At 47.2% G+C, this 14,294-nt stretch overlaps 1 protein-coding gene across 1 annotated transcript in view; it reads right to left on the bottom strand.

Moving 5' to 3' along the window:
- The window catches only part of LOC119972907 (piezo-type mechanosensitive ion channel component 2-like), a 1,374,210-nt gene that overhangs the window by 91,720 nt on the left and 1,268,196 nt on the right, over positions 1-14,294 (bottom strand).

Genomic DNA, 14,294 nt, shown 5'->3' with positions numbered 1-14,294 from the left:
CACTATGCCATGTGGTAGTCACCACTGTTGTATTATATTGTACATATTGGTATTATGGCAAGGCCCCTGTACTACAGGTATGGGGGTAGATCCTTGCCTGCTGGCTCCGCCCAGTAGGTGGAGTATAAATGTGTGTGCTCTCCGAACAGCAGCCATTTCGTCAGCTGCTGTAGGAGGCCACACATCTCTGTGGGCTGTTTAGCACAGGGCTAAATCACTGGCTTTGAAAGCAGACCAAGACAGGCCAGCAGCACGGTTCGATTCCCGTAACAGCCTCCCTGAACAGGTGCCGGAATGTGGCGACTAGGGACTTTTCACAGTAACTTCATTTGAAGCCTACTTGTGACAATAAGTGATTTTCATTTAATTTCATTTTCATTCATCTCTGTGTAATAAAGCCTCGATTACATTCCATTCTCGTCTTGTCATAATTGATAGTGCATCACGCCACTGGCTCTCCTTAATTTTGTTGAGTCAGTGGTTCTCAGACATGGATGGCTAATGGAACACGATAAGATAGCCTCAGCACCTAGACTTGTAAAGATAAAACAGTGAACTAAAATTGGTCACTCTCTGGTCACTCCAGTTGGAACGTTAATGGAGTGAAATTAGTCTTTATTAATATATTGGAATGCATTTATAACAAACAGGCAGCATGTTTATATGGTGCCCAATTTTCTTTCCATTGAAGTTAATAAAAAAGATTGAGTGAGTGGTAAATGGGACTGCTAATTCACTGTTGATGGGTGTGATTCAACAAAGGTTTAAGCCCACTTCTGGGTGCGTTTGGTAGAGAATTTCTTGGTGGCTGCAGCGCCGAGAGCCGTTATTTTTAGCCTCAGCGAGTTTCTTCCCGACGAGGTCACACTCAGGGATTTCCTGCTGGTAAGATGATCTCACTGGCAGGAATGACTGCTCGTAGATCGGGGCAGCATTGTGAACATCAACCCCGATCTCTCTCCCCTCTCCCCCCCAACCCAGTTTTTGGATTCCACCTCCCCTCAACCCAAGCTTTATCAAGGCCCTGGGAAACCCCTGACCATCCTCTCCAATTGGCAAGGCCTCCCCTGGCAGTGTAAACCTGACACCCTGGCAGTGCCCCAGAATACTGGCAGTGCCACTAGGCACCTCGGCAATGTCAGGGTAGCACTGCGAGGTGCCAGGCTAGCGTTGCCAGTGCCATAGGGAGTGCCAGGGTACCATTCTGTCCTGTCTCCGACCACTCAGGGATCTCGAATGCCATGCAAGACCCCCCCCCCCCCCGAGGTGTCATTACACCTGGTCCAAGTGTGTGTAGACTAGTACTAAACGACGGCCAGATGAGATCTCGCAGGCGTGTCCATTGACTTCCCAGGCGCCGGGTGAATCAAGTATCCTGGTATTTAAGTGAGCCAAATGGTTAATTTAAATGAGCAGATCTGGATCTCACCTTCGTTGAGCGAGATCCAGATTGCATGGCTGGAGCGAGTCGGGTGACTTGCGATCGGACTGGCACCTGGTGCGGAACCTAATTTGGGGCTCTCCCAGATCTGTGCCAGGTGGAACACGATCGTTGAATCACACCCAACATTTTCCTTCTACTGACCAAAACCAATTTTAAATTCTTTTCGTTCTTACACAGGGTTTGGATGTCACAGGGTGTGTCATAAGAACATAAGCACTAGGAACAGGAGTTGGCCATCTGGCCCCTCGAGCCTGCTCCGCCATTCAATTAGATCATGGCTGATCTTTTGTGGACTCAGTTCCACTTTCCGGCCCGAACACCATAACCCTTAATCCCTTTATTCTTCAAAAAACTATCTATCTTTACCTTAAAAACATGTAATGAAGGAGCCTCAACTGCTTCACTGGGCAAGGAATTCCATAGATTCACAACCCTTTGGGTGAAGAAGTTCCTCCTAAACTCAGTCCTAAATCTACTTCCCCTTATTTTGAGGCTATGCCCCCTAGTTCTGCTGTCACCCGCCAGTGGAAACAACCTGCCCGCATCTATCCTATCTATTCCCTTCATAATTTTAAATGTTTCTAAAAGATCCCCCCTCATCCTTCTAAATTCCAACGAGTACAGTCCCAGTCTACTCAACCTCTCCTCATAATCCAACCCCTTCAGCTCTGGGATTAACCTAGTGAATCTCGTCTGCACACCCTCCAGCGCCAGTACGTCCTTTCTCAAGTAAGGAGACCAAAACTGAACACAATACTCCAGGTGTGGCCGCACTAACACCTTATACAATTGCACCATAACCTCCCTAGTCTTAAACTCCATCCCTCTAGCAATGAAGGACAAAATTCCATTTGCCTTCTTAATCACCTGTTGCACTTGTAAACCAACCTTCTGTGACTCATGCACTAGCACACCCAAGTCTCTCTGAACAGCGGCATGCTTTAATATTTTATCGTTTAAATAATAATCCCGTTTGCTGTTATTCCTACCAAAATGGATAATCTCACATTTGTCAACATTGTATTCCATCTGCCAGACCCGAGCCCATTCACTTAACCTATCCAAATCCCTCTGCAGACTTCCAGTATCCTCTGCACTTTTCGCTTTACCACTCATCTTAGTGTCATCTGCAAACTTGGACACATTGCCCTTGGTCCCCAACTCCAAATCATCAATGTAAATTGTGAACAATTGTGGGCCCAACACGGATCCCTGAGGGACACCACTAGCTACTGATTGCCAACCAGAGAAACACCCATTTATCCCAACTCTTTGCTTTCTATTAATTAACCTATTAATTAATTTGGGGCAGCAGGGTAGCATGGTGGTTAGCATAAATGCTTCACAGCTCCAGGGTCCCAGGTTCGATTCCCGGCTGGGTCACTGTCTGTGTGGAGTCTGCACGTCCTCCCCCTGTGTGCGTGGGTTTCCTCCGGGTGCTCCGGTTTCCTCCCACAGTCCAAAGATGTGCGGGTTAGGTGGATTGGCCATGCTAAATTGCCCGTAGTGTCCTAATAAAAGTAAGGTTAAGGAGGGGTTGTTGGGTTACGGGTATAGGGTGGATACGTGGGTTTGAGTAGGGTGATCATGGCTCGGCACAACATTGAGGGCCGAAGGGCCTGTTCTGTGCTGTACTGTTCTATGTTCTAACCAATCCTCTATCCATGCTACTACTTTACCCTTAATGCCATGCATCTTTATCTTATGCAGCAACCTTTTGTGTGGCACCTTGTCAAAGGCTTTCTGGAAATCCAGATATACCACATCCATCGGCTCCCCATTATCTACTGCACTGGTAATGTCCTCAAAAAATTCCACTAAATTAGTTAGGCATGACCTGCCTTTTACGAACCCATGCTGCGTCTGCCCAATGGGACAATTTCTATCCAGATGCCTCGCAATTTCTTCCTTGATGATAGATTCCAGCATCTTCCCTATTACCGAAGTTAAACTCACTGGCCTATAATTTCCTGCTTTCTGCCTACCTCCTTTTTTAAACAGTGGCGTCACGTTTGCTAATTTCCAATCCACCGGGACCACCCCAGAGTCTAGTGAATTTCGGTAAATTATCACTAGTGCATCTGCAATTTCCCTAGCCATCTCTTTTAGCACTCTGGGATGCATTCCATCAGGGCCAGGAGACTTGTCTACCTTTAGCCCCATTAGCTTGCCCATCACTCCCTCCTTAGTGATAACAATCCTCGCAAGGTCCTCACCTGTCATAGCCTCATTTCCATCAGTCACTGGCATGTTATTTGTGTCTTCCACTGTGAAGACCGACCCAAAAAACCTGTTCAGTTCCTCAGCCATTTCCTCATCTCCCATTATTAAAACTCCCTTCTCATCCTCTAAAGGACCAATATTTACCTCAGCCACTCTTTTTTGTCTTATATATTTGTAAAAACTTTTACTGTCTGTTTTTATATTCTGAGCAACATTTGTTACCTATCCCTAATTGACCTTGAGAAGGTGATGATCAGTCTCTTCTTGAGCTGTTGTAATCATGTGATGTAGATGCATCCACAGTGCTGTCAGGAAAGAAGTTTTAGGATTTTGACCCAGTGATAATGAAGTAAAGATTATATAGTTCCAAGTCAGGATGATATGTGGCTTTGTGGAGAACTTGTATTTGATAGTATTCCTATGCATCTGTTGCCCTTCTCCTTAGGGGGTGGTAAAGTTTATGGGTTTCGAAGGTGCTGTTGAAGGAGTCTTGATGAGTTGCTGCAGCTCACCTTGTAGATGGTATACACTACATCCTGGGTGTCCTGTGATGGTGATGGTGGAAAGGCCACGCTGCCATGTGACGGTGGAAAAACCTCGGGGAGTTAGGATATGAGTTACTAGCCGCAGGACACCCAGGATGTTGATGATGGGGATTCACTCATGGTAATGCCAGTGAACGGCAAGGGTAGATGGGTGGATATTCTCTTACTGGCTCTCATGTGACATAAATGTTACTTGCCACTTATCAGCCCAAGCCAGAGTGCTCTCCAGATCTTCCTGCATATTAAAAAAAAAATTCATTTAAGGATGTGGACATCTTTGGTTAGGCCAGCACTTATTGCCCATCCATAGTTGCCCTTCAGAAGGTGGTGGTGAGTTGCCTCCTTGAACTGCAACAGTCTTTGAGGTGTGTTAGGAAGAGAGTTCCAGGGCATTTCCTCAGCAACAGTGAAGGAGCAGTGATATATTTCCAAGTCAGGGTGGTGAGGGACTACAAGGGGAAGCACCAGGTGGTGGGGTTCCCCGGTATCTGCTGCTCTTGTCCTTCTGGATGGTAGTGATCGTGGGTTTGGAAGGTGCTGTCTAAGGAACCTTGTTGAGTTACTGCAGAGCATCTTGTAGATGGTACACACAGCTGACACTGTTTGTTGGTGGTGGAGGGAGTGAATGTTTGTAGAACGGGTAGCAGTCAAGCGGGCTGCTTTGTGCTGAATGGTGTGAAGCTTCTTGAATGTTTTTGGAGCTGCACTCATCCAGCCATATTAATGATTCGCAGCTAAGGAGTTGTGAATTGTGCTGAACATTGTGCAATTAGCAGCAAGCAACACCACTTTTAATCCTATGATGGAGGGAAGATCATTGATGAAGCAGTTAAAAATTATTGGGCCTAGGACACCTCCCTGAGGAGTTTCTGCAGTGATGTCCTGAGGCTGAGATGACTGACATTCTGCAACCACAACCATCTTCCTTTGTGCTGGGGATGACTCCAACCTGTGGAGAACTTTTCCCCATTTCCCATCAACTCCAGTTTTGCTGGGGCTCCTTGATGCTACACTTGGTCAAATACTCCCTTAGTTTCAAGGCCAGTCACTCTCACCTCAACTTTGGAGTTCAGCTCTTTTGGACCAAGGCTGCGATGAGTTCAAGAGCTGAGTGGCTCTGCCAGAACCCAAACAGCCTCAGTTAGCAGACTATTGCCGAGTAAATCCAATTGCCAGCACTGTTGATGACCCCTTCCATAACTTTGCTGATGATCAAGAAATGAAATGAATGAAATGAAAATCGCTTATTGTCACAAGTAGGCTTCAAATGAAGTTACTGTGAAAAGAGTAGGTGGATGAGAAAGTAATTAGCCTGGTTGAATTTGTTCTGCTTTTTCTGGATAGGACATACCTAGATAGATGCCTGTGTTGGAGCTGTACTGGAACAACTTAGTTGGGCATAGCCAGTTCTGGGACACAAGTTATTCCTGGAAGGTTTCAAGGGCCCATAGCCGTTGCAATTTCCAGAGCCTTGAACTGCTTCTTCTTATCATGTGAAGTGAATTTAATTGGCTGAAAACTGGCATCTGTGAAGTTGGAGACCTCAGGCAGAGGCTGGAATGGATCATCCTCCAGCAATTCTGCTTGAAGATGGTTGCAATTATTTCATCCTTGTCTTTTGCACTGATGTGTTGAGCTCGCCCATCATTGAGGGAGGGGATATTTGTGGAACCTCAACTTCCAGTGAGTTATAATTGTCCACAACCATTCAAAACTCAATGTGGCAGGTGTGCAGAGTTTAGGTCTGATCCATTGGTTGTGGGATTGCTTAGGTCTGGCCGTTTGACAGGCAAGCCATTCTGTGTTGTAGTTGCACTAATTTGACACCTTTGATCAGGTATGCCTAGGTCTGCTCCTGTCATGCCCTCCTGTACTTTTCATTGAAACAGGGTTGATCCTCTAGTTTGATGGTAATGATACAGCAGGGGATATAACGGGGCATGAGGTTATTGAAAGGGAACATGTTGATGTCGTGTACTTGGATTTCCAGAAGGCATCTGATAAGGTGCCACATCAAAAATTACTGACAAGATTACATGGTGTATGAGGTACTGTATTAACATGGATAAAGGATTGGCTAGCAAACAGAAAGCAGAGAGTGGGCATAGATTGGTAATTGTTGGGTTGGCAAGCTGTAACAAGCGTAGTGGCATGAAGATCAGTGCTGGGACCTCAACTATTTACAATATACATCAACGATTTGGATGAAGGGGCTGAATGTATTGTAGCTAAATTTACTGATGACATCAAGATAGGTAGGAAGGTAAGTTGTCTAGTGGAAACAGAGAATCTGCAATGGTATAAAGAAAGGTTAAGTGAGTGGGCAAAAATTTGGCAGATGGAGTATAATTTGGAAAAATATTAACTTTGGCAGAAAGCATAGAAAACCAGTATACTATCTAAATGAAGAGAAATTTTAGAACATGCGGTACAGCAGGATCTGGGTGTCCTGATGCATGAATTATAAAAAAGGAAGTATGTAGGCACAGTGAGTGATTAGGAAGACAGATGGAATGTTGCCATTTATTGCAAGGGGAATAGACTATAAAAGTAGTGAAATCTTTGACTTCCGGTGGCGGCATGTAGAGGGGAAGTCGCACGTTGGGTGGTTCCCGCTTGAGATGTATTTTTAGGAGGTTTGAAGACTGGTCCTGGAGGTAATTTTTGGAGGATTGAAGAAAGAGAGATAATAAGTCGCTAAAGGATGTGAAAAGGACTGTGAGGAGCAGTTGAGAAGAGGGGAGGAAACAACGGTTTGCCGTCGAGTGAGAGGGCTAGCAAAAGGGTTGGCAAGATGGCAGAGGCTGGACCGCAAAGTGGGGCCGCACTGCTGATGGTGGAAATGATGACTGGGGTGATGGCTGTGGAGCTGAAGAAGCAGTTTGCGAGGCACATGGAGGCATTGAGGAAGGAGATGGCGGACGCACTGAAATCGTTGGTGGAGGAGGCAATTGCCCCGGTGAGTGTAGCTGTGGCAAAGACATCGGCCGAGGTGAGAGAGAAGGGCGAGAAGATGAAGGAACTGGAGGAGACCATGTTGCAGCACAGCGACCAGCTCACCATGATGGGGGGGGGGGGGGGGGGGGTTGAGCTGCGGAGGGTGGTGGAGGCGAACAGAGGGCTACGAGCAAAGCTCGAAGATTTGGAGAACTGCTCGAAGCGACAGAATTTGAGGATTGTGGGCTTGCCCGAAGGGGCAGAGGGCCTGATGCCAACGGAGTACTTCGCTAAGATGCTGGCGGAGTTGATGGGGGAAGCTGAGGAGCCCTCCATGTATGAACTGGACCGAGCTCATCGGTCGTTAAGGCCGTAGCCAAAAGTAAATGAGTCACCAAGAGCAGTAATTATCAGCTTCCATAGATACCACATGAAGGAGAGGTTAAGCTGGGTGAAGCAGAAGCGGGAGGATCAGTGGGCTGTTGCAGGACTTCGGATATACCAGGATTTGACGAAGGAGTTGGCGAAGAGACAAGCGGCGTTCAGCTGAGTAAAGGCGACACTGGACAACAGTGGGGTGCGATTTGATGTGGTGTACCTGGTAAAGCTGAGAGTGACGTACAACACCAAAGATTATTATTTTGTGACGGTAGAGGTGGCTGAGGCATTCATGAAGGCAGAAGGCTTGGGGCAGTGATTGGGGAGCTGGAAAATGTATAAATGTTATAATTTTCTGCTCATTGACCTGTATTGTAACTTACTTGACTTCACATTGTTATAGAGTATAAGTTTTTGTTTGGTTTGATTGGCATTCTTTGTTGCGATGGTTATATGTTATTTTATTAAATTGTATGGGTTAGATTGTTTTTCTTTTTCTTCTGGGACTGGGTGGGAGTGGATGGTATGCCTTGGGGGGGGGGGGCACCCCCGCAAGCTAACTAAAGTCAGCTAGCGAACGGAGGTGAGGTGGCAGGAGGGCTGCGGAATTGGAGCCTGGTTAGCAGGTTTTGATGGGCCTATGAGGTGCGCAAGGGGGGGGGAGAAGGGATCGATACTGGGTGAGGTTTTTGAGAGAGGAAGTACAGGGGGGGATTCTGGGAGGGGCTTCGATGTTAACAATGGATAGGGGCGGGTCAGACTCTTGGAGTAGGACCCAGTGGTATGATGGTGGATAAGAAGGTGAGAGACCCCCAGTTAGGATAGTCATGTGGAATATGAGGGAGTTGGGAGGTCCAGTAAAGAGGTCAAGGGTGCTTGCGTATCTTAAAAGCTTGAAGGCCGATGTAGCAATGCTGTAAGAGACTCACTTGAGGGTGAAGGACCAGGTGAGCCTTAAAAAGGGCTGGATTAGCCAGGTGTTTCACTCTGGAATTGACGGTAGGGCTCGAGGGGTAACGCTAATCGTCAGCAAAAGGTTGGACAGGTCACGGCGCGCTCGCTGATCTCGTCGGTGGGGGGGGGGGGTGCGAAGACATTGGTTGGGCTAATGATGGAAACGGGAGGGATGGACCCTTGGAGGTTTCAGCACCCGAGGGCGTGGGAGAACCCATTTTTCCCTGCAGTCCATAAGGTATACTCGCAGATTGACTTTTCTGTGGTGGGGGAGGCTCTGTTGGCTGGGATTAAGAGGTCGGAGTACTCGGCAATTGCAATATCAGATCAGGGTCCGCATTGGGTGGATATGGTATTGGAGAAGGGGGTAGTATCAGAGGCCGGGTGGAAATTAGATGTGGGACTGTTGGGGACCGAGGGTTCTGCGATAAAACTGAAAAAGTAATTGAGGAATATGTAGGTTTTAACTGCATGGGGGATGTGTCGAAGGCGGTTGTCTGGGAGGCTCTGAAGGCAGTGGTGAGGGGTGTGGTGATCTCGTTTAAGGCTAGTGTGGACAAAGAGATGTTGGAGCGTCAGAGTGTAATAGATGCGATGTTGGAGGTAGATAGGAGTTATGTAGAAGATGGGGATCCAGTGAAGTTGGAAAAGAGGAAGGATCTCCAGTCAAGGATTGACCGACTATCTACCAGGAAGGTGGTAGGGGTGCCAATTGAGGTGAGCAAGGGGTGTAGTTTATGAGCATGGAGAGTATGTTAACGGATCAGCTTCGGAGGGAGGCAGCGGCAAGGGAAATTGTTCAGGTGCGGGACAGGGCAGGGAAGTTGGTGGTAGCTCCAGATCAGATTAATAAGGTCTTTAAGGAATTTTATGAGAAGTTGTATAGGTCGGAGCCACCTGGGAAAGACCGAGAGATGCAGGAATTTCTAAATGCGCTGGAGTTTCCAAGGTTAGGGGAGGGGGGGACAGAGCTACATTGGAAGGGATGATAGTGGAGCAGGGGACAAAAGATGCGATTGGGAGGATGCAGTCGTGGAAGGTGGCAGGGTTGGATGGGTTTCCAGTGGAATATTATAAAAAATTCAAGGATAAGCTGGTGGGGATGTTTGAGGAGGTGATAGAGAAGTGGGTGTTACCACAAATCTTGGGGCAGGCATCGATTTCCCTGTTTCTTAAGAAAGATAAGGATCCGCCATAGCGTGGGTCGTATAGGCCCATATCACTTTTAAACGTGGACGCAAAGGTATTAGCGAAGGTACTGGAAGGTAGGCTGGAGGAGTGACTCCCGAAGGTGAGAAGTGAACATCTTTTGGGAATTTAGAGAGGGAGGCAGCTCTTTTCGAACATTAGGAACGTATTGACTGTGGTTATGGCACCGGCGGAGGGAAAGGAAAAAGAGATGGTTGTGGCATTGGACACCAAAAAAGCATTTGACCGGGTAGCATGGGGGTACTTGATGGCAGTTCTGGAGTGGTTTGGAATTGAACCACGATTTGTGGACTGGGTAAAGCTATTGTATATGGAGCTGAAGGCGAGTGTCCGCACAAATAACGTCAGTTCGGGATATTTTTCTCTCCACCGTGGGACTAGGCAGGGATGTCCCATGTCCCCCCCTGTTGTTTGGACTTGCGATTGAGCCGTTGGCCATCGCATTAAGAAGTTCGGGAGTATGGAAAGGGCTGGGGGGGGGGGGGGGGGGGGGGGGGAGAGGGTAGAGCATGGATGATTTGCTGTTCTACGTGTCAGAACCGAGTGTGTCAATAGGAGGAATATTGGAGTTGCTTCGGGTGTTTGGGTCTTTCTCGGGGAACAAATTAAAGAGACAAGAGTGAGTATCTTGTGGTGTCTGGGCCGGGGCTGGGGGCAGAGGTGGGGGGGCTGCCATTCCGTAGGGCAGGGACTCACTTTGGATATCTGGGTGTGCAGGTTCTTGGGATTGGGGCTGCTCCATAGGTACAACATTTCTAGCTTGGCAGGGAGGGTGAAAGCTGATCTGACAAGGTGCGATGGTCTCCCTCTGGTCGGGTACAGGCGATTAAAATAAATGTGTTGCCGTGATTTTTGTTTATTTTCCAATGTCTGCCGATCTTCCTGCCAAAGGCATTTTTTTTTTTTAAGAGAATATGAAGGAATGATGACCTCGTTCATATGCGGAGGGAAGGTGGCCAGAATTATAAAGGTATAGAGAGGAAGGAAGGCAGGGGGTTTGGGTCTTCCGAACCTGCTGTATCATTACTGGGCGGTGAAGGTGGAGAAGGTGCGGTGCTGGGTCAGAGGGGTTGATTCCCAGTGGGTCAGAATAGAGGAGAGTTTGTGTAGGGGGTCAGGATTGAAAGGGCTAGCCACAGCGCCACTCCCGATGTCCCTGGGGAAATACTCAGGGAGTCCGGAAGTAATAGCATCATTGAGAATTTGGAGGCAGTTTCACCAGTACTTCGGGTTGGGGGCAGGGTCAAGGGAAATGCTGATTCGGGGGAGTTACAGAGTCCAGGGAAGTGGGATGCAAATTTTCGGAGATGGGAGGAGAAGGGAGTTAGGACACTAAAAGATTTGTTTCTTGGTGGTTGGTTTGCAGGATTGAAAGAGCTGGGAGCGAAGTATGGGCTGGGGCAGGGGGAAATGTTTGAGACTTTCAAAGAAGGAAATACAGAGCTTCCCAGTGGAGCCGGCCTCCACATTGCTGGAGGAGGTGCTGACGACAGGGGTCTGGAGAAGGGGGTAGTGTCGGCAGTTTACGGAGCTATTTTGGAAGAGGAAAAGGCACCGCTGGAAGGGATCAAAGCAAAATGGGAGGAAGAGTTGGGAGAGGGTATGGAGGCGGGGTTCTGGTGTGAGGTGGTATATAAAACACACCTCACAAGGGCGCTCTTGGCTCTTTGAGAGGGTAGAAGATGTGTGTGAACGTTGCGAGGGTGGGGGTGGGGTTTAGCTCACTGGGCTAAATCGCTGGCTTTTAAAGCAGACCAAGCAGGCCAGCAGCACGGTTCGATTCCCGTACCAGCCTCCCCGGACAGTTGCCGGAATGTGGCGACTAGGGGCTTTTCACAGTAATTTCATTGAAGCCTACTCGTGACAATAAGCGATTTTCATTTTTCATTCATTTCATATGTTTTGATCCTGTCCAAAGCTGGAGGATTACTGGAAGGAGGTTTTTAGGGTAATCTCTAAGGTGGTGTTTGTGAAACTTGGCCCAGGCCCTCAGGAGGCCATATTCGGGGTATCGGCCCCCAGCCGGGGTTGGAAGCGGGTGCGAAGGCAGGTGTTGTAGGCTTTGCCTCGTTGATCACCCGAAGGCGGTTCCTGTTGGCATTGAGATTAACCTCTCCACCTTGTGCCCTTGCGTGGCAGGGGAAACTGCTGGAATTCTTAACTCTTGATAAGGTTTAGATTGAGCTGAGGGGAAGGATGGAAGGTGTGGCAAACCACTGATACACCTGTATTAGGTGATGTAAGGTAGGACCGTGCATCAGAGGGGTTCTACAATTTATGGGCATAATTCATTATGCACTTTCAAGAATTAGATAACATCGAACATTGGGGGTGGGGGGGGGGGGGTAAACTGTACATGTTAATGGTGACTATGGGTGATTCCTGATTTCTTTTTGTTTTTTATTTAATGTTTATGTTGACATGTGGCCTGTTGTTTAGGGATTGGTGGAAAGATGGGATCGTTATTGTTGATAAGGGGATTGAAATTGTATTCGTTACTGCTTATTGTTTGTTGGTGGGTGTAAATTTTGAAGAAAATGTGAAAAAGGAGAATAAAAATATTTTATAAAAACAGAAAAACAATATAATTGTGTTAGAGGCAGTACGAAGAACATTCACACAATTCATTTCTGGGATGAGGGGCTTTAGGAGAAAAGTTGAACAGGTTGGGCCGAGACCCATTGGAGTTTCAAAGAATGAAAGGTGATATTATTGACACATGTAAATTCCTGAGAGGATTTGTTCAGTAAGGTACTTAGGGAGGATGTTTCCACTGAGGGGGAATATTTTTACTTGTGGGTGAGACTGGAACCATGGGACACAGTTTAAGAATAAGAGGTCTACCATTAAAGACGCAGATGAGGGGAATCTTTTTCTCTCAGACAGTAATTAGTATCATAGAATCATCAGTGCAGAAGAAGGCCATTTGGCCAATCGAGTCTGCACCAACCCTTGAAAAGATCATCCAACTCAAGCCCATACCTCCACACCATTCCATCCCCATAACCCCACCTAACATCTTTAGACTGTGGGAGGAATCCGGAGCACCCAGAGGAAACCCACGCAGACACGGGGAGAACGTGCAGACTCCACACTGACAGTGGCCCAAGCCGTGAATCGAACCTGGGACTCTGGAGCTGTGGAGCACCTGTGCTAACTACTGTGCTACCCAATGTATGGGTAGTATGTGGAATTTGCCTTCCCAGAAAGCACTAGGACTTTTGTGGACATGAGGAGGTCTCTGATATCTGTGCGGAGTCTGCATGTTCTCCCCGTGTGTGTGTGGGTTTCCTCCGGGTGCTCCAGTTTCCTCCCACAGTCCAAAGATGTGCGGGTTAGGTGGATTGGCCATGCTAAATTGCCCTTAGTGTCCAAAAGGTTAATTGGGGTTGCTGGTTACGGGGATAGGGTGGAAGTGTGGGCTTGGGTGGGGTGCTCTTTCCAGGGGTTGGTGAGGACTCAATGGGCCGAATGGCCTCCTTCAGCACTGTAAATTGTATGATTCTATGATGCTATGTCATACTCGCTGGTGTAGTTTATAGAAGGCTGAGTTGGCCCAGATGATCCAATGTTGTATTTCCTTGTCAATGGTGATGTTTTGATATAGGTGGCTGCCAAGGAATTGAAATGAAATGAAAATCACTTATTGTCACGAGTAGGCTTCAATGAAGTTACTGTGAAAAGCCCCTAGTCGCCACATTCCGGTGCCTGTTTGGGGAGGCTGGTACGGGAATTGATCCGTGCTGCTGGCCTGCCTTGGAAAAGCCAGCGATTTAGCCCAGTGTGCTAAACCACTAACTGTAACTAGTGGAGTTCTGTATTGGGGCCTCAATTATATATCATTTATATTAATGACTTAGATGAAAGGACAGATTGTATTGCAGTCAAATGTGCTGATGATACAAAGATAGGTATGAAAATAAGTTGTGTAAAGGATACAAAGAGTCTGAAAAGGAATATAAATTGGTTAAGTGACTAAAGAAAAGTTTGGCAGATGGAGTATAATGTGGGAAACAAGTGTGAGGTTGTTCACTCTGACAAGAAGAATATAAAAGCATAATATTATTTAAATGAAGAGACACTGCAGAATCCTGTGGTACAGAAGAATCTGGATGTCCTTGTACATGAATCACAAAAAAATCAATGGAGACACATCCAGTAATTAAGAAGGCAAATGGAATATTGGCTTTTATTGCAAGGAGATAGAATATAGAAGTAGGAAAATCTTGTACAAATGTACAGGGCATTGCATTGGTCAGACCACAACTGGAGTGGTGTGTGCAGTTTTGGTCTCCTTACTTAAGGAGGGATATACTAATAGAAGCAATTCAGAGAAGGTTCACTGGGCTGAAACCTAGGACGAAGGGATTGTCTGATGAGGAAAGGGTGAGTCATTGAGACGTGTTCTGCATTTGAGTTTAGGAAATGAAAGGTGATTTTATTGATACATAGAATCAACAGTGCAGAAGGAGGCCATTCGGCCCATTGAGGTTCCGCCAGCTCTTGGAAAGAGCATCCCACTTAAGACCACACCTCCACTCGATCCCCGTAATCCAGTAATCCCAGGGAGGAAACCGGAGCAGCCGGAGGAAACCCACACAGAC

This window comes from Scyliorhinus canicula, chromosome 10 (assembly GCF_902713615.1).
Source record: "Scyliorhinus canicula chromosome 10, sScyCan1.1, whole genome shotgun sequence".
Lineage (NCBI taxonomy): Eukaryota > Metazoa > Chordata > Chondrichthyes > Carcharhiniformes > Scyliorhinidae > Scyliorhinus > Scyliorhinus canicula.
This window is presented reverse-complemented; position numbering and strand designations above follow the sequence as displayed.